Below are 26,362 nucleotides of genomic sequence, written 5' to 3'. Positions count from 1 at the left end.
GACAGAACCTCGAGCCACGCTTCCGGATTGTTTCTCCGGAGAGAGAAGTCAGTTTTTCGCATTTAGAGAGAGCTGCAAGCTCTACTTTGATCTCCGCCCCCACTCCTCTGGTACTGAATACCAGAAAGTGGGAATTGTAATTACCCGCCTGAGGGGAGAGCCCCAAAATTGGGCTTTCTCATTACCTGCTGGCTCTCCCGCCCGACTATCCCTTGACGCCTTTTTTTCCGCCTTGGGTCAAATTTATGACGAACCCGACCGTGCCGGCTACGCAGTCTCCAAGCTTCTGGCCCTGCGCCAGGGTTGCAAGATGGCGGAGGACTACTGTTCCCAATTCCGCCAGCACTGTACAGAATCCGGGTGGAATGATGCCGCCCTAAAAGACCTATTTTTGACCGGTCTGTCTGAGGGTCTTAAGGACCTACTCGTGGCCCACCCGGAGCCAAGAACCCTGGAGCAAGCCATGTCGCTGGCTATTCGGGCTGACCGACGTTTGAGGGCCAGACACGCCGCTCGGACCACTCCACTCCCCACGCCCACTTCTTCTACTGACCCGACTTTTCCACCTCCCACCACCGAGGCCATGGAGCTGGGAGCCATGAACCCCAAGCAACGACGGGAAAATCGCCTGAAGAAGAACCTCTGCTTCTACTGTGGGGAGCCGGGTCACCGCATTGCAACCTGCGCCAAGAAGCCATGGCAGGGAAAACGTCCGCTCCTAGGCAGTTGTCCGGAGGACTGTCTAGGAGCCAAGGTACTCCCTGTGTTGTCCAAAATGTTATTGCCTTGCACCCTAGAATTCCATTCTTTCCACCGTACTGGGCAAGCCTTCGTTGATTCTGGGGCTGCTGCTAATTTCGTTAACTTTAATTTCGTTGCTCAACTGTCCGGGGTTCTGTTACGTTTAGAGACTCCGATTCTTGTTTCAGGAGTGGACTCCACTCCACTGCAAGCAGGGGTAGTTAATCTGGTTACCCCTGAGGTAAGGTTTACTATAGGAGCCCTACATGTTGAAACCTGCACATTTCTGGTGATGAGAGATTTGTCTGTGGACGTCGTCCTAGGTCTCCCCTGGCTCCGGGAGCACAACCCGGTAGTAAATTGGGACACGTTGGAACTGGTAGAGTGGGGTCCCCGCTGTGCCAACCACCTATGTCCGGTGGAGGTGGGGATCTCCACCTGCGAGGGGATTCCCCTACCAGATTACCTCTCCGAGTTCTCGGATGTCTTCTCCAAGCAATTATCTGAAGCCCTGCCCCCTCATAGGGAATGGGACTGTAAAATCGATTTGATTCCTGGGGCCAAACTTCCTAAGGGCCGCATTTATAATGTTACGGTTCCAGAGAGAGAATCCATGAGGGACTATATCCAGGACAGCTTGGCCAAGGGGCACATCCGGCCCTCAGAATCCCCGGTGGGTGCCGGGTTTTTCTTCGTCGAGAAAAAGGATGGGGGTCTCCGGCCCTGTATTGACTATAGAGAGCTAAATAAGATCACAGTCAGAAACCAGTATGCCCTTCCGCTCATTCCTGACCTCCTCAACCAGGTCGCTGGTGCCCAATGGTTTTCTAAACTTGATCTCAGGGGGGCATACAACCTCATTCGCATTCGGGAGGGGGATGAGTGGAAAACTGCCTTCAATACGCCTCTCGGTCATTTTGAATACCTAGTAATGCCTTTTGGCTTGTGTAACGCCCCCGCCATTTTTCAGGGGTACATGAATTCTGTGTTTCAGGATATCATGGGGGTGTTTGTCGTTGTATATCTAGACGACATTCTGATTTTTTCCTCCGACTTGCCGAGTCACCGTACTCATGTTCAAACCGTGCTAGCTCGACTCAGACATAACAAGCTGTTTGCTAAGCTCGAGAAATGTGTTTTTGGGGTACAAAAGATATCATTCTTGGGGTATATTATCACGCCATGCGACTTCCAGATGGATCCTGGGAAGGTGAAAGCCATCACGGAGTGGGCTCGGCCAGGTACCTTGAAAGCTCTTCAACGCTTCCTCGGCTTCGCCAATTACTATCGCAAGTTCATCAAAGACTTCTCCGTGGTGGCTAAACCTCTAACGGACCTCACCAGAAAGGGAGCAGATGTGAGTACCTGGTCTTCTGAGGCTCTGAGGGCCTTCGATAACCTAAAGGCGGCGTTCTCTTCAGCGCCTGTCCTGGTACAACCGGATCTGTCCTGCCCATTTGTGGTGGAGGTAGATGCCTCAGAGTTTGGTGTGGGAGCGGTACTGTCCCAAGGGCCCTCCACACTCACTAACCTTAGACCGTGTGCCTATTTTTCTAGAAAGTTCTCTTCCACTGAACGGAACTACGATATAGGCAACCGGGAATTGCTGGCTATTAAGTGGGCTTTTGAGGAGTGGAGGCATTTTTTGGAAGGAGCTCGTCACCAGATCACGGTACTCACAGACCATAAAAACCTCACCTATTTAGATTCCGCTAAGAGGGTAAATGCTCGGCAAGCCCGCTGGGCCTTGTTTTTCTCTCGGTTCAATTTTGTTGTTACCTATAGACCCGGTTCTAAAAATGTCAAGGCAGACGCCCTGTCTAGGAGTTTTGGTTCTCCGGAACCTTCCGAGTCTGAGCCTGAGAGCATTCTCTCTCCTGGAGTGGTCCTCGCTGCTGTCTCCTCCGACCTTTCACCTCTCATACACGCTGCTCAACAATCCGCCCCTGAAGCCCTTCCGGAAGGCAAATTTTTTGTTCCGTTGTCACTGAGATTGAAAGTGTTAGAGGAGACACATGCTTCAGTCCTAGCTGGACACCCCGGTATCAGGGGTACACTAGAGTTAGTATCCAGACTCTATTGGTGGCCGCACATGGCCAGGGATGTACGGTTATTTGTGTCCGCGTGCCCGGTTTGCGCAAGGGGGAAGAATCTCAGGAGACGTCCTGAGGGTCCTCTTCTTCCCTTGCCCATTCCGTCCAGGCCATGGTCCCATTTGTCCATGGATTTTATTACTGATCTGCCATCCTCGCTGGGGAATACGGTCATTTGGGTCATAGTTGACCGTTTTTCTAAAATGTCACATTTCGTTCCGCTTTGCAAGTTACCTAACGCCAAACTTCTGTCTGAAATGTTCATCAAGGAGATTGTTCGGCTACATGGGATCCCCGAGGATATTGTGTCAGATAGAGGGGTACAGTTCGTCGCTCGCTTCTGGCGAGCTTTTTGTAAAAACCTAAATGTCAATTTGTCTTTTTCCTCCGCCTTCCATCCCGAGAGTAACGGACAAACAGAACGGATGAATCAAGAACTTATCCAGTACCTGCGACTTTTTGTCTCTGATAACCAGTTTCAGTGGGCCAACTACCTGCCTCTCGCCGAATTTGCTATTAACAACCATGTTAACTCGTCATCTCAAGTGTCACCTTTTTTTTGTAACTATGGGTTCCATCCCCGATTCTCGCTTTCTACTCCCCTTGTCTCGAACAATCCGGCCGCTGACATATCCTCTGAGGAACTGTGCACAGTTTGGGCCCAGGTTCGTAAGAACCTTCAGGGCTCCCAAGAGAAGCTACGTAAATACTCTGAGAAAAGATGTACTATCTCGGCACCTTTTGTGGTCGGGGAGCAGGTTTTATTGTCATCCAAAAATCTGAGACTTAAGGTTCCCTCCCTGAAACTTGCTCCTCGGTTCATTGGCCCATTTACTGTGTCGCAGGTTATCAACCCGATGTCATATAAGTTGTCACTTCCGGACTCCTGGAAGGTCCACAAGGTTTTTCATAAAAGCTTGCTTAAAAAATACGTGACTCCAGTTCTACCCACCCAGAACCCGCCCCCTCCTTCTTTGGTACAGGGGGAACTGGAGTATGAAGTAGAAAGGCTTGTTGACGCCCGACGGGTTAGAGGTGTACTGCAGTACCTGGTCCACTGGAGTGGATTTGGCCCTGAGGATAGGACGTGGGTCCCTGCCAGGGACGTTCATGCCCCACGCCTAGTCCGATCATTCCACAGGGCCTTCCCGCTCAAGCCCGCTCCTGGCCATGGGGGTCCGGTGTCCCCCCGTAGAAGGGGGGGTACTGTCAGAACCAGCAATTCTCGGGGGCCCCGTGCCCACACCACCGGTCCTGCCACCCGGGTTACAGGAGTGCGGCGTAGGGGAGCCCCGGTTCTTGTGATCTCCCCGGGCCGCTGTCAGACTGGTCGCCGCCGGGTTGCTAGGGAGGCAGCAGGTGCTTCTCTAGGCACTTGACTACCAGGCTGGCTTCCCTAGTAACTGTCTGTGCTGCAGACTGGGGGTGTGTCCCCAGCACCTCCCTGATTAGCCCTGCTGCTGTCAGGCTCCCCGCCCCAATCGGCTTCTGGGGCGGGAGCGCTGACAGCATTTAAAAAGGTGTGTTTTCCTTTCAGCCCTTGCCAGTGTTAGTTTGGTCTTCCAGCTGCACCCGCGTATTCTTTTGACTCCTGTTTGTGACCCCGGCTTTCCTGACCTCTGCTTTTGGACCTTGACTACGTTTTTGCCTGACCCCCCTGTACTGCGTACCCTCCTGTTGCCGACCCGGATTGTCTGACCATTCTACCGTTGTTTGTCTTCAGTGTCTGTTTGTCTTCCCGTGTCCCGCTTCCCTAGTGAGGGTAGGGACCGCCGCCCAGTTGTCGCCCTGGGGGTTAGCCCAGGGGGGCAAGTAGGCAGGGACAGGGGTTGCGGGATATCTCAGGGACCCCCATATCCCGGACACTGTCCTGACAAGGATAAGTTCTTTGTTTAATTTTGGTACATTAGGTATAAGAATTCAATAAATTGGATAAGTTCCTTGTTTCAATATTTAAATTATGTTCTACGCATTTACCTGGAGGTCTCAGTTCGGCAGGAACCCATATAAATCTCTCTGATTAAAAAGAACTAGGGCTTAAGTATCTTGGCCAAAGCATGAACCAATACCTTGCATCGTATCTATTTACATCTGTTTATGTGTACAGGTATGCTTGGTAGTGTTTTGGCCAAGATACTTAAAGGGGTTGTCTCGCAGCAGCAAGTGGGTCTATACACTTCTGTATGGCCATATTAATGCACTTTGTAATATACATCACGCATTAAATATGTGCCATACAGAAGTTATACACTTACCACCTCCAGCGCTGGCGTCCCCGTCTCCATGGCGACGACTGAAGCCTTCTGCTCTGGTCGCTGCAACAGTCGGCACTTGCGCAGATAAGAATCTTCTGCTGGCTATGTCCGGGCTCACGAGCGGCGTCCTGGCTCCTCCCTCTTCTCCGCGTCATCGTAGCTCCGCCTCCATCACGTGGTGCCGATCAGCCAATGAGGTGGCTGTAATCGGCAGTGGAACGCAAGACTGGAGAAGAAATCTATGGTGCACCATGGGAGAAAACCGCGGTGCACCTTTGGGAAAGGACCGGCGGCCATCTTGAAAGAAGAATTTTTATAAGTTCATGAAACGCTGAATTGGTGAGTAGAAACCATCCTTAAAAATGCTTTCCGCGGGTACATTGTGATGTTTGCTGTAGAAGGGGGACTGGGCAGAGAAAAATTTTTCGATTTTGCCTCAGGACAACCCCTTTAAGCCCACGAGCCCACTTTAAGGGACCTCGTTGTCTTGCAGGTCCCTACTCTGACGAGTCAACTTCCACATGAAACCAGCCTGCATGCAGGGCGATTGTCTCGACAGGAACGGCCCTGCACTGGAACCTAGGGACCTACCTAGACCTAGATGACAAATGAAACACAGCAGGACTGAACACAGCTTACATCAACACACCAGGGATTTGCATACAGCACCGAACACCATATACCCTGAACAGGACTGTCTGCACCTCATGTCCGGCATCCTGCACAAACACGCATGAACATGACACTGTTTACACTGAGCACACTGGATAAACAGAGGAAAGACCAGCAGACTATAGCAGAGGAGCTGGTATATATGAGCAGCAGACCAGTGGTGATTGGCTGGCTGGAGAAATCCAAACTCAGCCAGCTCAATCAGCCCCCACCTGCTGGAAACCCACGTAGAACAACACATCCTAGCAGCACACTCTAACAATCTGTTTGTTTGGATCCAGCTTCATCTTTCTGATTGGTGGTTCATGCATGCAGTTTGGAACTCTTTCTATAGTTTGAGTTATATTCCATCTCTTCTTCCTCTGTTTATATGGCTTGTTGGATGCTGAAATTAGGCAAGTCCTGACTGTCTCCCCTGCTCCATCAGATTCATTATGTCTGACACCTGCATCCCTATCTCCTCAGAGGGTCGATCTCCATATTTGGGGTACGGTAACATGATGCCTACATCCCTATCACCTCAGATTGGTGTTGTCTGACACCTTCGCCCTCCATCCATTCATTTGGCTGTTGTCCTATGTTGTTTATGGTGTTTGGTATGTTAGTGGTCTCCTGTCAGTCTTGTATCTGTCACTACTGTTTCCCCTCTGTCATTTAGGGATAAACAAGGCCCTATGGATGTGATACGCTGGCCGTCCTTCTCAGGACAATCACCCTGCTGTTCGGCAGGGACCGCCAAGCCCAGTGTTTGCTTAGGGAAATCACTCTCTCCTGGGTCCATCTTGTTCTGCGTTTCTCATGTGATTAATATGTGTTTATGTTGGTCCTTTAAGGACAATTATTGTGTCTCCTGAGACATCTTGGTGACATTTGTGCAGGGCATTGTAGTTGCGCCCTGCGGGAACGTAACAGGTAACTTGTAAGTTAGACCTGTCAGTAGAGAATATCTATGGTGAGTTCCATAACTGGGATTACTCACAAGTACTTTCCCTACTTGTTATATTATAAACTGCAATTCCAGATTGTGAAGACTCTCCGACCGCCCAATTGCTCTTTTTGGAACCAACATAAAAGATAGTCCTAAACTAATCTTAAACTATTGTAATCTACGTTCTTGTACTTTCTGCTTTTCTCCACTGTGATATTTTTGTGGTACAAACTGCTTGCAGTAATTCAATCTCTTTGATGCAGTATATGAAGAGCACTCAGGACTACTATGTTATATACATTATACTTTGTGCTTTCACCGGCAGCCATCATCTAGATATAATGGCGACAAGGATTCTGTAAGCCATTGTGCACACTATTCACTAGGAAATAGATACTGGAAGCCTGAGAGGCCGACCATTTCATCTATCAAATACTAGTCAATTACTGATGTCAATTCGAGAGAGAGAGAGATACAGATACAGACAGACACACACACGCAACCGGCGGGTCACATACTCGACTCGAATAACGAGGACCCGAGCATTTTGGTGCTCGCTCATCTCTACATATTACTAATTATGGTACCACTACAAAGATCAATACTACCCCCTACACTGACCATAAAGCGGTACATACCAGCTCTACACGGGTGCCCTGCAGAGTGTATCAGTGACTACAGTAACATTATATCCACTCATTACAGGTGACGTCCTCTATGATTGGAGTTGTTTAGCTTTCCCATTTTTTCAAAGCAGCCCAGACCACCATGACGACTTATTCTGACTACAACTTACCTCTGCAATTTGATAGACATTTTTCACTCCTTGTTTTTGCAGCATATCTCAGTGTATTCCAGACCTTTACACAATCCCCCCCACTCATAGTGCCACACACAACAATCATATCCCCCCTTTTGTGCTCCATGTTTGCCTCACATAATAAGTGCTGCTTTAAGTGCCATTCCAGAATGCCCCATTTTAAGCGCATCAGAGTAATAATGCCCCATTTTATACACCAGTGTTATAATGCTCTCTTTCATGTTGCAATAGTGTAATAATATCCTGTTTTATGCCCCCTTTCATGCCTCAATGTGTAATGAAGCACAATTTCATGCCCCACGATATAAAAATGCCCCCTTTCATACCTCCCAATGTAATATTGCTCCTTTAATGTCTCCGTATAATAATGCCTCCTCTCATGCCCCTATAATGTAATAATGACCTCTTTTGTGCCTCATAATAGTATAATGCCCTCTTTCGTACCCCGACAGTATAACATGGAACTCTTTAACACCTTACTGTAAAAATTGCCTCTTTCAAGCCCCACAGTGTAATAGTGGCTGGGGGATCACTCCTGGTTCAGCATCATCTGGGGAATTCACTTGTTCTATTGTGGGTCAGTCCAAGCCTGACCTTTCTATATGCCATATTAAGATCTATATCTATTAGAGATGAGCGAGCACCAAAATGCTTGGGTGCTCAGTACTCGAGTCGAACTTTCCGTAATGCTCGAGAGCTCATGTCGAGTAACAAACAGCATTGAAGTCAATGGGGGACTCGAACATTTTTGTATGGGACCGATGCTCCGCATGGGGGAGGTTGTGTGAAACACATGAAAACATCAGAGAGTCATGGAAACACCATAGAAACTAATAGGGGACAGCAGGGGCAGCATGCATTGTTGCATATTAGGCTTCCAGGTCCACTATTAAGCCAAAATGGGGGCAAGAGTCTGGAGGTCACCCCCCTAACAATTTACTTGGGACAGACCCTCATTAGCAAGGCACATGCGCTGGCACGCTAAGCACCACACTAGGTGCAACCAAGGCCAATCACTGCCTGCGGGTGACACCCCTGCCTCTTCTCCTGGGATACATGCTGGCATTGCTTTCCAACTCCCCGCACGACCCTGCGTCCACAGCGCACACAAAATTTTCCCTGCACAGCGTTCAGCTGCCCTCATGCAACACGCTCGCTTGATAGCCACACCACCCTCATGTCGATTTATAAATGCGTCTGCGATGAGGAGAAATCGGAGACACACACTGCTGAGGGTTGGCAGGACCTGGCAGCGACCCTCTTTGAAAGTATGGGCGATAGCCCACAATGCTGATGGGAATTGATGATAAATTGACGTACGATCATAATTCCAATCCCGAGCCACCTCCGTCACGAAAATTGTCAGGAACCGCAAATGTGGGCATAAAGGGGACTCAGATGCCAGCACTTCTACACATCTCCACAATGCAGCAGCGCATACTAACATCAAAGATTGGTTTGAAGCAGGAGGTGTCGCAAAAGTAGCCACCACAGGTATACAGTGACCCTGTGATAGTCTTATGAAATCAGTAACACTTACTGTGAATGCTCCAATCCAGTATCTCAGATAACTGTGGTAATTTGTAGCATGAGAAATAATACATGTGTCCAGCGCTGATCCCCAGACCCCAAGCAGGAGGAGGAGGTGGCATAATAAGCCTGAGAAACCGTGACCGAGGTAGGAACCACAATACTCTGTGTGGGAAGCATGTCAGCGGGCCCAGGATCAGGCTCGGTCCCTGCCTCCACCTTGTGTGACCCAAGGTGCCGTGAGTTACATAGCTATGGGAAATCCATTTGTCCCCACACACTTCATCCTGTGTAGGTGTCAGATAGCTGAACACTGCGCTGGGAAAGCCGTCTGCGCCCTACCCAAGTCATTCAGTGTATTTGTGCCAGATAGCTAAAACACCGCAATGGGAAATCTTTGAGCATCCACAACATAGGCGAGCCCATGAAAACCAAGGAAAGTATTAAACATGAAGCAATTACAGTGCCCAAACATGGCAGAGTTTCACCCCACCAAGGACCTCGGCCCACACTTCTGCACAAGTCATTCAGTGTTTTTGTGCCACACAGCTAATCAACACTATGTGAAACCTTTGTGCACCTACAGTATAGGCGGACCGCTGACACATTTCTGTAGCAAGAGTATAGGCAAACCCCTGAAACATTTCTGTAGCAAGAGTATAGGCGAACCCCTCAAACCTTTTAGTAGCAAGAGTATAGGCGAACCCCCAAAGCATTTCTGTAGCAAGAGTATATTCAAACCCTTGAAACATTTCTGTTGCAAGAGTATAGGCGAACCCCTCAAACCATTTAGTAGCAAGTGTATAGGCGGACCCCTGAAACTTTTCTGTTGCAAGAGTCTAGGCGGACCCCTCCAACCCTTCAGTAGCAAGTGTATAGGCGGATCCCCCAAACCTCTTAGTAGCAAGTGTATAGGCAGACCCTTGAAACTTTTCTGTTGCAAGTGTATAGGTGAACCCCTCAAACCTTTCAGTAGCAAGTGTATAGGCGAACCCCCCAATCCTCTCAGTAGCAAGTGAATTGGCGGACCCCTACAACCTTTTAGTAACAAGTGTATAAGCGAACCCCTTAAACCCTTCAGTAGCAAGTGTATAGGCGGACCCCTCAAACCTCTTAGTAGCAAGTGTATAGGCAGACCCCTGAAACTTTTCTGTTGCAAGAGTATAGGCGAACCCCTGAAATATTTCTGTAGCAAGAGTATAGGCGAACCCCTGAAATATTTCTGTAGCAAGAGTATAGGCGAACACTTCAAACCTTTTAGTAGCAAGAGTATAGGCGGACGCCTACAACCTCTTAGTAGCAAGTGTATAAGCGGACCCATGAAACATTTCTGTAGCAAGGGTATAGGCGAATGCCTGAAACATTTCTGTTGCAAGAGTATAGGCGAACCCCTCAAACATTGGTGTACCAAAAGTATAGGCGAACACCTGAAACATTCATTTGCAAAGAGTATAGGCGAAGGCAGGAAAAATTGGTTGGCTAAGAGTATAGGCGAGGGCCTGAAAAATTGGTGTACCAAGAGTACAAGTGTACTCATGAAAAATTGCTTAACCCCCAGGGCAGGTGAAACCCATAAACATTTTTTAAAGATACAGCTCGTTGCTGCTTAATTTGCAACAGAGCCTGGAGGCAGTCCTCCGAAAACATGGGTTTTAAAAGAGCCTCTTGGCCCGCAGAAAAATTGGCGGTTCAGTGTAATAGCATGCTGTTTTAGGAGGAGAAGTAAGATCCGAAAGGGATAGACCAAGCTACTTCTCCCCTTTTGGGGGGTTAGAGAGAGGATGCATATTTCTCCTGTTGCAGCTAAAACAATCTTTAGGATTCGCTGCTTTCCACCGGTGGAGAAGAGAAGTCTGGGAAAATCCAGCGTTTGTTTATCTTTGAGTGTAAGCATGTTGGTGCTGACAGTTGACAGGCGGGTAATGGACTTGCCTAATTTCAGCATCCAACAACCCATATAAACAGAGGAAGAAGAGATGGAATATAACTCAAACTATAGAAAGAGTTCCAAACTGCATGCATGAACCACCAATCAGAGAGATGAAGCTGGATCCAAACAAACAGATTGTTAGAGTGTGCTGCTAGGATGTGTTGTTCTACGTGGGTTTCCAGCAGGTGGGGGCTGATTGAGCTGGCTGAGTTTGGATTTCTCCAGCCAGCCAATCACCACTGGTCTGCTGCTCATATATACCAGCTCCTCTGCTATAGTCTGCTGGTCTTTCCTCTGTTTATCCAGTGTGCTCAGTGTAAACAGTGTCATGTTCATGCGTGTTTGTGCAGGATGCCGGACATGAGGTGCAGACAGTCCTGTTCAGGGTATATGGTGTTCGGTGCTGTATGCAAATCCCTGGTGTGTTGATGTAAGCTGTGTTCAGTCCTGCTGTGTTTCATTTGTCATCTAGGTCTAGGTAGGTCCCTAGGTTCCAGTGCAGGGCCGTTCCTGTCGAGACAATCGCCCTGCATGCAGGCTGGTTTCATGTGGAAGTTGACTCGTCAGAGTAGGGACCTGCAAGACAACGAGGTCCCTTAAAGTGGGCTCGTGGGCTTAAAGGGGTTGTCCTGAGGCAAAATCGAAAATTTTTTCTCTGCCCAGTCCCCCTTCTACAGAAAACATCACAATGTACCCGCGGAAAGCGTTTTTAAAGATGGTTTCTACTCACCAATTCAGCGTTTCATGAACTTATAAAAATTCTTCTTTCAAGATGGCCGCCGGTCCTTTCCCAAAGGTGCACCGCGGTTTTCTCCCATGGTGCACCATAGATTTCTTCTCCAGTCTTGCGTTCCACTGCCGATTACAGCCACCTCATTGGCTGATCGGCACCACGTGATGGAGGCGGAGCTACGATGACGCGGAGAAGAGGGAGGAGCCAGGACGCCGCTCGTGAGCCCGGACATAGCCAGCAGAAGATTCTTATCTGCGCAAGTGCCGACTGTTGCGGCGACCAGAGCAGAAGGCTTCAGTCGTCGCCATGGAGACGGGGACGCCAGCGCTGGAGGTGGTAAGTGAATAACTTCTGTATGGCTCATATTTAATGCATGATGTACATTACAAAGTGCATTAATATGGCCATACAGAAGTGTATAACCCCACTTGCTTTCACGGGACAACCCCTTTAAGTATCTTGGCCAAAACACTACCAAGCATACCTGCACACATAAACAGATGTAAATAGATACGATGCAAGGTATTGGTTCATGCTTTGGCCAAGATACTTAAGCCCTAGTTCTTTTTAATCCGAGAGATTTATATGGGTTCCTGCCGAACTGAGACCTCCAGGTAAATGCGTAGAACATAATGTACCTATTGAAACAAGGAACTTATCCAATTTATTGAATTCTTATACCTAATGTACCTAAATTAAACAAAGAACTTATCCTGTTGAACTCTCATACCTGAATGATATATCAGTGGGCATTTCTTTCCCCCTATGTTCATCCAACATTTTCAGAGATGGATCCAACAATCAATGAGGCTATTATCTCTGTGCCTGTTACATAATCTAGACCCTGCTCTATAACCTCTTGCCTCTCACCCTTGGATACTATTGAGTGCGAGAAGTACTAGGGTGCTGAGGGCCGCTGTATAATTATCCTACCACATGAGTGGGGTTGGGATTCAATTCCTACCCCTTTATTAGTATACATTTTCCTGTCGTGGTTGGGTCTACTTATGATTAGCTTTGTGTTTTTTTCGGGTTATAAACACTATCCTCAGAGATTATTATTATTTACTCTGTCTACAAGGGATTACCATGTGACTCTGTCTATCCATCTTAAAGCCCGAGTTTTAATCGTGTTAACAAAATTTAGTTTTAATTATTCTGTGAAGGACTATATATACGAATATTAGACTTTTCTGCCCCTGTGAATACAGATATAGTAAAGTTTAACTTGACTCTTAACCTCTTAAAATGCCACAATGTATTTGCAATGGCTTTACAATGGGTCTTGTTGTGTTAAGATAACAATACGTTTATAAAGGGCTAAGATAAAATAACTTGTTACAGTAAGTTATCAAAGTCAGGTTAAACTTTGCTACATCTGTTTGCCCAAATAGGGAATATGACAGAAGATGCCATCTTGGCCCAACCCTTTAACATAGTAACATAGTAGGTTAGGCTGAATGAAGACAATGTCCATGTAGTTCAGCCTGCGTAAACTCTCTTGTTGATCCAGAGGAAGGCAAAAAAAAACCAAGAGTCAGAAGCCAATTTAAGGAAAATATTTTTATTGTCTCTGTGAATCAGCATTACTTGAGAGGAAGAAGTGCAGTCTGTTCCCTCTCGTTCGTCTCTTTTTAAAATACGCATGAAATATGCATTACAGAAATTAGAATTTTATCTTCTCACTTATCAGCCTAATTCCAGCAAAATATATCAAGACATAGGCAGCGCCGAGGTATCAGCTACAAGGGATCATGTACTGCAGTCCTGAGCATAAGGGGGGGCTACCTAATCGTATCACCCCTAATATCCGAAGAACACGCTTGTCATGTCTAATGAGCAGTGAAACTGTGCAAAGTCAAGGCGAGGGCACTCCTTACATGGGAGATCTTTAATTAGCAGAACCGGAGTCATTTATTTTATGAAACATCTGGACGCGATGAGAACTTCTCCTTCCCTTTACACTTCTATCGTTTCCCAGTAGACTTTCCGGGAGACATTAAATTATCCTCACACTCCATGAATATGTATGGATGGTTGGACGGACTGCAACAAATACCTTCGCTCAGAGAAGCAGACACAACCCTACATCCCCATGTTACCATCTTTCATCTGGAAGTTAATAAAAGGAACAAAGCGAACAAGTCAAAGAGTCAAACGCAATGTCTCCTTGAGGGCTTTTATGTGATGTCAAGTGAAGACATTCCATTGTTTCTCCATACTAATATCTCACATGAGCTGACCCACTCGCCACAAATTTCTCGGCCCCGCTCTACAGTCCCAATTCCATAAAAGTTGGGACGCTGTGTAAAATGTAAATAAATGTAACAAAATATATAAGAGGGGGGAAGGGAGACAGTTTTCCACTACATTTAAAACAACTCATTTAGAAAAAAACAAGAAAAGCTTAGTACGGCGTTAGTCAGTAGAACAAAGTGTGATTGTTCTCCCCAACACACAGCAGGACTATAAGATCCCGGGGACATTCACGTTCCACGTCTGATGTTGTGTACCTGATCCGGGGGGTAAATGTCCTGTTGGGGGGTTTATGTTGGAGAAACAGGACAACAACTGAAAGCGAGGATGAGATCTCACCGCCACACGATAAAAGAAAGAAAGACAGAATTCCCTGCGGCCGAGCATTGTTCTAGTCATGGACATGACATAGAAGATATCAGAGTGATTATACTTAAAGGCAATTTCAAGTCCCAACATCACAGAAGAATTTGTGAATATAAATGTATAATCCTCGTTAATACTATCAGAAACGGTATGAATTTCAGAGGGGGTTTACGCCAGATAGGAGTAACCCAGAGCAGGGGTAACAGGTTTGTCTGGTTTTGACCCCCTTACAGCAATTTACAGACTATAAACTTTCACATTCCTTGTCCGTGGACTGATTACTGTTATGTTCATCCCTCCCTAGTATTTATCTAGGTGTCAGTAATCATAATGTCTGTGCCCTCTTATCCTGTTTTTGGTATTTATCTGATGCAAATTAAGTTCACCATGTCTGTACCCTTAAATGTGATCATGTCTATATGTTTTAATATAAATACATCTTTAGATTTGTTCCATTATGCCTGCGAAGGACCCTGCGTAGGTTCAAAATCTCATTAAAAGGTATTATATCTACAAGATTACTTGGTTTCTCTTACTAAGATCAATCACACTTTGCTCATTTAGAAATTGATGGCAGCAACACCTCCAACAAAGGCTGGGCAGGGCCATGTCCATCATTGTGTATCATCCTATTTCCTGGGAAGTAAGGAGACCAATTGCTGGAGTTTTGGGAGAGGAAGATTGTCCTATTCTGTGTAATGGAGGATTCTAGCTGCTCTACAGTCCTCGGATTTGCTGTATTTTTCGTTCATAACGTGCCAAATGTTTTCTATTGGTGAAAGGTCCGGACTGCCGGCGGCCGGTTCACCCTGGACTCTTCTCCTGTGAAGCCATGCTGTTGTGATGGATGTAGTATATGGTGGAAGGTCCGGACTGCAGACGGTGAGTTCACCCTGGACTCTTCTCCTGTGAAGCTATTGTGATAGATGTAGTATATGGTGGAAGGTCCAGACTGCCGGCGCCCGGTTCACCCCGGACTCTTCTCCTGTGAAGCTGTTGTGAAGGATGTAGTATGTAGTGGAAGGTCTGGAATGCAGGTGGCCGGTTCACCCTGGACTCTTCTCCTGTGAAGCTGTTGTGATGGATGTAGTATGTAGTGGAAGGTCTGGACTGCAGGCGGACGGTTCACCCTGGACTCTTCTCCTGTGAAGCTGTTGTGATGGATGTAGTATATGGTGGAAGGTCTGGACTGCAGGTGGCCGGTTCACCCTGGACTCTTCTCCTGTGAAGCTGTTGTGATGGATGTAGTATGTGGTGGAAGGTCTGGACTGCAGGCGGACGGTGCACCCTGGACTCTTCTCCTGTGAAGCCATGCTGTTGTGATGGATGTAGTACTGTACGTGGTGGAATGTCTGGACTGCAGGCGGCCAGTTCACCCCAAACTCTTCTCCTGTGAAGCTGTTGTGATGGGTGTAGTATATGGTGGAAGGTCTGGACTGCAGGCAGCCGGCTCACCCCGGACTCTTCTTCTGTGAAGCCATGCAGTTGTGATGGATGCAGTATATGGTGGAAGGTCGGGACTGCAGGCAGCCGGTTCACCTCGGACTCTTCCCCTATGAAGCCATGCTGTTGTGATGGATGCAGTATATGGTAGAAGGTCTGGACTGCAGGCAGCCGGCTCACCCCGGACTCTTTTTCTGTGAAGCCATTCTGTCATGATGGATGCAGTATGCAGTTTAGAATTGCCTTGCTACAATATGCAAGGCTTTCCATGAAAGAGATGTTGCCTGGATGGAGCAAATGTTGTTCTACAACCTCTATATACTGCTCAGCATTATTAGTGCCTTTCAGGATATATGTGCTGCCCATGCCATAGGCACTAAAGCAACCCTATACCATCAGAGATGCAGAACTGTGCACTGATAAGCTGCATGGTCCCTCTCCTCTTGAGTCTGCACAACACACCTCATCCATGGTTTCCAAAAATAATTTAAAAATTCTGACTCATCTGACCACAGAACAGTTTTCCATTTTGCCTCAGTCCATTTTAAATTATATTTGGCCCAGTGAAGACGCCATGATTTCTGGATCATGTTGATATATGGCTTCTTCGCATGATACAGCTTTACATTGCATTTGTAGATTGTTAACAGACAATGATTTCTGGAAGTATGCCTGAGCCCAGGCAGTTATTGGCATCACAGAATCATGGCTGTATATAATGCAGCACCGCCTGAGAGCTTATAGATGTCGAGCATCCAATGTTGACCGCCAACTTTGTCCATTGAACACATAAATGTCGCCAGATTCTCTGAATCTTCTGATGATATTATGTCCTTTAGATGGGGGAATATTCAAAGTCTTCCAGTTTTACATTGAGGAACATTTTTCTATAATTGTTCCACAATTTTTAGATGCAATTTTTTACAGATTGGTGAGCCTCTGACTATCTTTGCTTTTGAGAGACTCTGCCTCTCTAACATACTCTTTTTATACACAGCCATGTTACTTAGTTGAAATTTATGCTTCAGCTGTTTTTCATTAGAATCACTTACTTTTCCAGGTTTTTTTTTACCTCTGCAAATTTCTAAATGGGTTATAGATGAAATGGAACAATGTCTCCTTTTCCCCTCTGATATGTGTTCTATGTTCTATTGTGAATAAGACATGGTTAGATGAGATTTTTAAATCATTGCAATGTCTGTGTCTCTTAAGTGTTTAGGGAACCTTTCAATTTTCCCCCAATGTGTAATGTGTAGTTCACTCAGACGGAGATGAGGTCATTCTCTTCAACACACAGTGAATAATAAATGATATACAATTTGCAACAATGATGATACTTGTGTCTAACAGGCTTATATACTGGGAGCTTATTCTGAATTTCTTTTCTCCATCCCTCCTCATAGTTACATCTCTTTATCTCCCTCTCTTCATCTCAGCTCTCTCTCTTATCTTTCTTCTACTCACTGTCACAGCTGACTCTCCTTCTCTGTTTCTCCCTGTTTCTCTGCTTACTCTCTTTCTCTCCTGCTTCTCTCTTGTTTCTCTCTTTGTCTTGCTCCCGCTTGTTCTGCTCTCTCTGCCACTTCTGCCTCCTGTGACCGTTGTCAGGCTATTTATTGCCTCTGTCACCTGACCAGTCTGTCTGCAGCCAATCACAATCTATCTGGTTGCTAGGCTACCTGCATTATCTGAGTCTCAAGGCATTTTTTCTATCTTGTGCAGCTGAATAAAACAACCTAACTTGTTGCTAGGTTACCTGCATTCCTTGTGTGAAATGACTCAGATTAACTCAGTTGAAAGCAATGGGATGAAGGCAACCCCGGCAGTGATGATTTTCGGGGGTAGGGGGTAGGGCTTGAAATATAAGCCCTACCCCAAAAATCATCCCTAACTGTAGAAGAAAAAAAAAGGTAACTCATCTAGAAGCTCTGTCTGGCTCTTCTCCCTGTCCCCGGCAGTCTTCTTCTGTATCCTTGATGAAATCCTGTATCCTCTGACGATGAAAATCAAGGGTCTCACAGTGGATACTGAGTCTATTTTGGGATCCTTTGATGTTGTTTCCTTATACACCAACATCAGCCAAACCAAAGGAGTAGAGGCTGTGAGAAAACGCCTCATGTAGTCAGATCTGTCTAACCAGTGTATGCATTTTGTGTTGAGAGGTCTTAGGCCGCCTGCACACGAGCGTTCCGGATTCCGCTAGCGGATTTTCACGCGCGTATGGTACCTAAATGTGCTTGCGGATAGGTGCGGATGCGTGAAAAATCACGCACGGATATACGCGGATGTGTTGCGGAAAAAAATGCGCAGAAAAACCAGCAGACACCCCTTATTGTAAACCCAACCCCTAGAGAACTGCCCATTCCTTGGAAAACAGCTTAAAAACCAACACCCAGACTCCGTTTTGTCCCTCTTGCTTGTGCGAGCACCGTTAAATTATTCTGGCAACATGCTTTCACCCGGTGAGCAGATGTCTTTGTGGGCATGGTTGATCCATGTAACTTTTTTCAGGCGCTTCTCCAGCGTGACTTTATTTCAGTCACTGCAAAAAAATTCACAAGAGGAATTCATTACTACAGATTTTGCCTTCTTACATCCTGCATTGGCAAGAAATACTACCTATCTCCCTCTACACATTGCGGGTGTCTGCTGAACAAGGCTATTAACCCAATAAATGCTGCTTCAGTGGCACCAGTGGAAAATACAACTGTTCCCGCAAAAAACAAACAGGGAGGGCTTAGTAACCTGGGCGCATCCTGGCGGCTGATGCACCCGTCTTCCTGCACAAGACGGCCGCAATGCAGGATGGACGTCTTTCCACAGAGCTGGAGGAAAGAACACAAGTCCGGCAATGGAGCCGGTCATGTGCTCTTTTCTGCCAGCGTTGCGGAGAGTCGTCTGTCCTGCAGTGTGATCGTTTTGGTATCGCTGCATGTCTGATCTATCAAAGTAATGTATGATTTAACCTGCACGGTGAACGTGGTAAAAAAAAATAAAGAATATACGCCCGAAATGCACTTTTTCGGTCACCCTATTTCCAAGACAAAATGTAATAAAAGGCGATCAAAAAGTCAACTGTATGCGAAAATGGTACCAACAAAAACGTCAGGACATACCGCACAAAATGAGCCCTCACACAGCTATGTCGCCAAAGAAATAAAAAAGTTATTGCACGCAGAAAATGGACACAGAAAATAATTTTAAAAAATTAAATATCTTAAAAAAAAAAATACAAGTACTACAGCAAAAAAAATACTATATAAGTTTGGTATCGTAGTAATCGTACTGACCCATAGAATAAAAATATCAGGTCGTTTTTGTTGCACTTTGCGCGCTGCAGAAACAGGACGTCCGAAAGATGGTGGAAAGTCTTTTTTTTTCTCTCTGATTACAATTTTTTAAAGGTTTTTCAGTAAATTATATGGTACAATAAATAGTGCCATTGCAAAATACAACTCGTCCCGCAAAAAATCAAGCCCTTATACAGCGACGGCGATGGATAAATAAAGGAACTACGATTTTTTAGGGAGTAGGGGGAAAAAAAAGGAAAAAAAGCAAAAAAGCTCCGTCACTAAGGGGTTAAAAAAGGGGATGAAAAAAAGAACAATAAAAACAAAAGTAAAACTGCTTGGCCACTAAGGGGTTAAAATTAAAGAAAAAAAAGTACATTTGACGCAATAGCGAATAATACTCACGCAAGTTTTTTTCCGCTTCTATTGCGTTCGTCCAGGCATCCCCATAAACCTGAGCGGAGAGTTGAAGCCAGGATTGTTCCTTTCTATTCTTGTCTAGGTACTCTGGGGAGTTACTGTCCCATATGCTAGGGAAGTCCTGCATCATTGCCACAAGTTTGCCCATGTCGATCATTATTCGTTACGCCTGGTGGCTGGTGGCTGATGACTGGTGGCTTGTGGCAGGCTGGTGGCTTGTGGCTGCAGGCTGGTGGCTGCTGGCTGCTGTCTGGTGGATGAGGTGACTGGAAGGGCAGTGCTGCTGCTGAAATTTGCCTGTGAAGCTCTGTGCTGTGTGTTGGGACGCCTCCTACCATGCCTACTTCCTGTAGTCATAGTAACCAGTGACTCCATCCGCAGCTGCACTGCGGATGTACTGCGTGAAAAAACGCACCCACTCACTTGTATTGGAGGCTTCACGCGCAGAATCCGACCCAAATTAGAACAGGTTGCAGATTTTTTCACGCGCGTGAAAAAACACGATACAAATCCGTCCGTCTGGGGACAACTGCGGATCCTCATAGGAGTATATTGGCTGCGGTCTGGGGCAGATAATGTGCCTAAAATAACGCGCTGGAAATTCCGTTCGTGTGCAGGCACCCTTACAGAAAAATGATTTTCTTTTTGGTGAAAAGGAGCCACGATGGGGTCCAATGTGGCCCCTACTTACCCGAACATGTACATGTACGACATTGAGGAGATATTCATATATACCTCCCCATCCTGGACTTTGGTCCAGGTATGGTGGAGGTATATTGATGATATTTTATTCATCTGGGGTGGTTCAATATCATCACTCAATGCGTTCCATGAAGAGCTCAATAACATTTTTCCGGAGCTCAAAATTACTCTTACATGTTCAGTAACACCAGTACAGTTTCTTGATGCATTAATCTCTAATATTGGTGGCACCTTGACAATTGCTCTCTTCATAAAGCCAACAGATCGCAACAACTTATTATGCTTTAATAGCTTTCATCTCCCAGGGATGTAGCAGTCGCTCCCCTGGAGCCAGTTACTCAGGGTCAGATGTGTGGTTGATGAGGACTTTATTGACCATTGCCTTAAGCAAATGTGCCAGAAATTTTCTGGACAGAGGCTAGCCTGGGAACTTGGTAACTGATTTAAGCACTAAGGCTGGAGCAAGTGATCGGAATTCCCTTCTGAGGTTCCTGAGGTTCCATTTTAGTCTGATGAAGGATCAATAGAGGATCCAAAAGCTCGCTGTAACCTCATGTATTTTTGTTAGCCATTAAAAGATATCATATCTACAAGATGACTTGGTTTCTCTTACTGAGAACAATCACACTTTGCTCTACTGGCTAACCAAACCTTTTTTTCATTTTACCTTCTGGGGGGCACGCAGAGATTAAGCAAGCAGTTGGGGAGGATTCCCTTTGTGAGTACATATGGCCAGTTAAGTGGCAGAATCTCACAGGTGATACATAGACACTGGTCAATGCTTTCCAAATGCCACCCAGAAGTTGAAGAATTCAAATCTCTGCCCTTGATGTCATATCGTAGGCGGAGGAATTTGAAGGATAGACTGGAAAAGACTGCTCCTAATCCTGTCGGCCACTCATACCAATGCACATTGATACCTAGTAAGATGGGAAATTTTCACTGTCTTAATTGTGCCAGTTGTAATAACTTACTCAAGAGCTTGAGTTTCTCACAGCAAAGGAAGGGCAAGACCTATAAAATCAACGGTAGATGTTCTTGTACATCAACTTTTGTAAATTATCTCATTAGTTGTCCTTGTGGGTTATTATATGTCAGTGAATCTATCAATGATGCAAGATCCAGAATTGGTAAACATAAAAGTATAGTAAGAACTGGCCGTTTAGATGTTCCGGTAGCCAAACATTTTCACGAAGTTGGTCATTCAGTTAGCCAGTTACGTTACCGTATAAGCAATCATGTGCCCACGGATGTCAGAGGTGGCAATAGGGGAAGCACTTGAAATTCCTAGAATTGAAATGGATCTTCGAATTGGACACCCTCTATCAGAAGGGTCTGTTATAGGAATAAATCATATTCCAGAAGATTTCACTGGTCTGCTCCAGATTGTTTATAATGAGAAGCTTCATGCATGAATATATGTATTTGGACTCAGGGGTATTCCCCGTGAGCCCCCATACCCTTCTGGTTTATTGTAAGGAAGTACAATACAGTTATACTGAATATGACGCGCCAATTACATGCATGCCCCTCCCAACATCATAACAACTCATGATTGGCCTAGTAGGTAATGACGCTGATGATTAACATATGTTTACGCATCAGGTGTATGTTGCTATGTGAACACGTAATTTCTAGGAAACACAACTAGCATAGACTATCAATATCTCTGCCTGGACTAAGGAATCCAAGGGATTAGAACAGAAGTAGCCCCCCTCCTTATGAGCGCTGGGCATCGCAGGTCTTTCTCATGAGTAACACATCTCAGGACCTTGTAGAACTTGCGTAGGGGTGTATTTCCGGATACCAGCATAAGAATGAACCAGTTAACCATTTCACTGCTAGCTTTTTTCTATGAAGGTGGATATATGAATATATACATACATATATTTGCATAGGCTGCTTTAAGAAACATAATTATATTATTATTACTACAACAGGTCTTAGGCCTCCTTCCCACGAGCGTGACGGGCTCCGCAGCGTAATATTCCGCTGTGAAGCCCGTCACGGCGCCCCCCAGAGCCCCTATACTTACCTGCGGGAGATAGCGTGAAATCGCTTCCCCGCCCACCACCGCCGCGTCACCGCTCGTCACCGCTCGTCACCGCCCACCGCTCTCGCGTCACCAGCCGTGTCACGTGACGCGGCCGGACCGCGTCATTTGGCGTCATATGACGCTCGGCGGTGGGCGGGAAAGCGTTTTTTCACGCTATCTCCCGCTGGTTACAGCGGGAGATAGCGTGAATGGACGGCTTCCATTGACTGCAATGGAAGCCGTCAGTGCGTACAGCCCGTCCTCACCCGCAGAAAATAGAGCATGCTGCGGGTGAGGACGGGAGAAATCGCGGTGCGTAATTCCGCGGTGGAATTACGCATCGTGAGCATGGAGCTATTAGGTTCAATAGAACCTAATAGCTGCGTGCAACGCAGCGGATTTTCGCCGCGTATTACGCGGCGGAAATCCGTTCGTGGGAAGGAGGCCTTAATCTTGAATTCCATACATTGCCATACCTTTAGGTTAGAGACTTTTTATGATTTCTGTGATTAGTCTTGCATTGTTTACATATTTTGTGTGGTTTTAACATGGATTTTAATGTTTGTTTTTTTAGGTTTTCTCCGGTCATATTTGTCTGGTGTGATCCCCCATTTTCTACGATTGGCTAATTTGCTCTTGATAAATATTGACATTGACAAAGTATATTGGTATTTTTTACCTTCATCTCTGTGCTGTTTAATACAAATATAATATTGTTAGCAGTAACGTATTGCAATCTTTTTCTGTTATTGCCCCAATAGTGTTCTAGATATGAGGTTTTATTTTTTTAGAATTGTTATTGGGGACTTATTACAAAATAATATGGGGTTGCCATGATGGGAAAGTAGTTCCGTATAGCACATCTGATAGTCGGACAGGCATTTTAACGTACGTTTTTTCGAGCGTAAAAAAGATCGCCCTATATAGAGCCAATGCTTTTCAATGGCAGCGGTCACATGTGCGGAATTTACATGCGGAAAAATGTCTGCAGCAAAAATGATAGGACACCATTCTTGAAATCGCAGGTAACTGCGGCATCTGTATTTTTTCATTGTGAAACCCCTGGATGCGACAGCGACACCTGGGCCTTGCTTAAAATAAAAAATGAGGACACAGCTGACAGTCGCTGTCGGTATTCTGCAGTGACTTCAGGGTAGCCAATTAGAGGCTGCAGCATCACCGTCTGCACTCCTGGCATCAGCGCTCATATCCTGGGCATCATGATGCCAGGACTTTCCAGAGGTTATGCTTCAGCCTCTGATTGGTTGCAGTGATCACGTGCTTCTGCTATTTGACTACCCAGTAATCACTGTCTATACCAGAGGCGACCGCCGGCTGCGTCCTGGCACTCCAGGAGAGGTGGGTATACCCTTGTTTATAACGTTACACAGGGTCCAGCTCAGGAGACAGGGTTTTGTTCTTAGTGGCAAAATCCCTTTAAGGAACAGTGATGGCTGGACCTGCTGCCCCTGAGAGTGGGAGAGTTTGGGGTATGAATAGCACCATACATATTAAGAGAGGAGCAGCTGGAGAAGAGAGGGAGACTTTCAAGCTGAGACAGAGTAGGCTGCAGAAGCAGAGAGATCCGCAGTAGTATTGCGACAGCAGACATTTAGAGAGGCCTCAGTGTGGCCAATTACCCTATGTGGGAGAGGTTTAGCCCAGAGCTAGATCACCAGTGAGCCCTGAAGACATGAGAGCAGAGGTTGAGGATCATCTGAACCCCCGGTGTGAAGTGCTCCACAGCACGTGGGAGGAGAGGGAGACTCCCTCCCCTCAGAGCCGGATACCGCGGCAGCAATGCAGAAGTCATGCAGCAAACATCATGAAGTACTTGCAAGCAGGAAAGAGACAAGACAAGAACCGGAGTGTGAGTGTGTTTATAGCCCCAAGACTGCGTAGCATTAAATTCCTGGCCAGGGTGGAGGTGATGGACTCATGGGACTGTGCTAATGTAAAAGGTTAATATGGCGCCACTAAGTTTCAACAAAGCTTTGCAGGGGTTAATGATATTATGTAAGTGTCATGCATTGAGTGTAATATAGTGTGTAAAATGTTTATGACACAATTAATATACAAAATAATCAAAACTTTCTAAACTGTATGGTAAATAATGCTAGAAGTCTGACCAATAAAGTGACGATGATAGAAGTTTGACCAATAAGGGGACTTATGCTGGAAGTCTGACCAATAGGAGGTCTAATACTGGAAGTCTGACTAATAAAGTAGATGAACTGGAAGTGATGTTGTCTGAGGAAAACTATGACATAGCAGGAGTAACTGAGACCTGATTGGATGAAAGCTGTGACTGGGCGGTGAACATACAGGGTCTGTTCAGAAGGAATCATAAAAAATGGAAAGGGGGAGAGGCTTGTCTTTATGTAAAATCCTGTATAAAGCCCACACTATGGAAAGATATATGGGAGGGAGATGAACATGTGGAGTCTCTATGAGTGGAAATACATGGAAGGAAAAATAACAATAAAATCCTCAAAATGGTTTTCTATAGACACCAATTACAACAAAAGCCACTGAAAATCTGTTCCTGAAGCAAATTGATGAAGCAGCAAATCACAATGAGGTAATTATTATGGGTGACTTTATCTATCCAGATATAAACTGGGAAACTGAAACCTGCGGATCTCATAAAAGTAACAAGTGTTACGTTCAGACCAGTCGTGCTGGATCCATAAACCTGAAATACACATGCTACTGCACACCAAACAGTGCTAAACAATAAAGCCAATCGCAACAAAGGAAAAGCACTGCCCCCAATGAACATTACCCAGGAAAGGGACCTGCCTAAATGCAGATAACCCACCCTAACAAGGACGAACCTGACCACGTACCTTGGCCACTAGTAGACCCTACATGGGATAGGAGAATAACACTGGAAAAATATGAAAATGATAACAAGCGCTGTACTTAGCTTTGAGATAACTCAAGTAAATAGGAGATCCAGAACCAGTTCTGACTGCACTCACAGTCAGAGGAAGACTGAAGATTAAAAGGCAATTGAGCTACGCATCAGGCCAGGCTAAATAGCCCTGAAAAATACCCACAGGTGAGACCAAGCGCACCTCGCCTAGTATCATTCCCAGCAGAGCCAGAAGACAGAGAAACACCTGCAAAACTGCACCAGACTATCAGAAAGGAAGTGATCCTAGAACCGCTGCAGCAACAAGTTTCTGTCAATTACTAAAGATAATTATGTTATCCAACTTGTACAGGACCCGACTAGAGGTACGGCCATAGTGGACTTAATATTAATGAACAGGCCTGATAGAATAACAGGGGTGCAGGTTGGGGGGCACCTGGGAAATAGCGACCATAATATAATACATTTCCACTTGTCCTTCAATAGAAAGCTTTACATGCATTTAACTTTAGTGACCGGGGTAATGTTTTCAAATTAAGATTACGGACAATAAATGGAAAAAACGTCTTATATTCTTACTGTGAGCGATTCAAACCTTACAGGAATAAAAGACTCTGTAATAGGAGAAAACCAATGTGGCTCAAAAAAGATGTAAAGGGGCAATAAACAGCAAAATCAAAGCGTTTCGACTACTAAAACCTGAAGTCAGCGAAGAAGCACTAAAGCCCTATAAGCACGAATAGTGGTGAAAAGATTAATACTGAAAGTGTCGGCCCTTTAATAAATAACTAGAGTGACCTGATGTTTGCTACGTGATCTCTATTTATATCCTTCTTATGAGCACAGGAGTTTTCTCATTTGTTTCATGCTTCGGAGAGCTCTTTCAGAGCTCTCTGAAATCTTTGCAACTCTCCTTCACATGATTGGATGCCCTAAAAGCGTAGGAAGGATTTACCTAATAAGGAGGGCAGGGACTGCAGGTGGGGCATCTGGTTATCCTTTGGTGGGCCCAGGTGTCCACACCAGGTAAGTCGCTAGATTTCCTTTATTTTTTTAAAGGTTCTATTAGACAATCTTCAAAGACGCTTATCCTAATTTGTTGTAACTTAGCAACGCTTGACTGCCCCTAGCTGCGCTGTTTGCTGAAGCACAACAGCACCGCTGGACTTAACATAGGAACTTTGACCTTGCCTGACAGGTCACTCCATGGATAAAACTCAAATTTTATGATTTTACGGTGGTGGTGAGGATGTAACAAATTTAATGACAC

This window comes from Eleutherodactylus coqui, chromosome 9, assembly GCF_035609145.1.
Source record: "Eleutherodactylus coqui strain aEleCoq1 chromosome 9, aEleCoq1.hap1, whole genome shotgun sequence".
In the NCBI taxonomy this organism is placed as follows: domain Eukaryota; kingdom Metazoa; phylum Chordata; class Amphibia; order Anura; family Eleutherodactylidae; genus Eleutherodactylus; species Eleutherodactylus coqui.
Note: the sequence above shows the minus strand (reverse complement) of the source record.